Here is a 584-nt window from a genome sequence, read left to right as displayed (position 1 = left end):
ATGAAAAAATAAGGGGGAGGTGGGACAGAGAAAAACCAGATCAATAATAATAAAGACTACTATGTAATTGAGGTTTCTACAGTACTATGACAGTTCTGTAATTGTGTTCTTAGCTCTATTTCTTGCGCTTCTGATCAAGCAGAACACACTAAAGATGAATTTAAGCTGTCCCGTTGAGGGGTTTGTGGGCTGAATCCAGAGCATCCCTTCTACCGGGATACATAGAAAGATAGGTCAGTGTTGAATAATGTATCACCAGAGCGCGACAGCTCAAGGTAACTGCCACTCTTCTTCCCACATTGTCCTCTTTTGCACATACAAATTGCCATCTTACAGCAAATTTAGCTCCTGCCCTTCCTATTGCAATGCAGTAAAAAATACTGGAAGAAACCCATATTCCCTGATTTCCTTTACATTTGTATTAAATAAATACATATTATATGTATTTTTGACAGAAATACATATGTATGTCTGCTTACAGAAGTATATACACACACAAATTTTGTGTGTATCTGCTCTTTTTACTGTATTGCTTGTTTGGTTAGTGTTTGACCATAACCAGGATTGTTAAGAACTGACATGAA

The sequence above is a fragment of the Falco rusticolus genome, chromosome 8 (genome assembly GCF_015220075.1).
Source record: "Falco rusticolus isolate bFalRus1 chromosome 8, bFalRus1.pri, whole genome shotgun sequence".
Lineage (NCBI taxonomy): Eukaryota > Metazoa > Chordata > Aves > Falconiformes > Falconidae > Falco > Falco rusticolus.
This window is presented reverse-complemented; position numbering follows the sequence as displayed.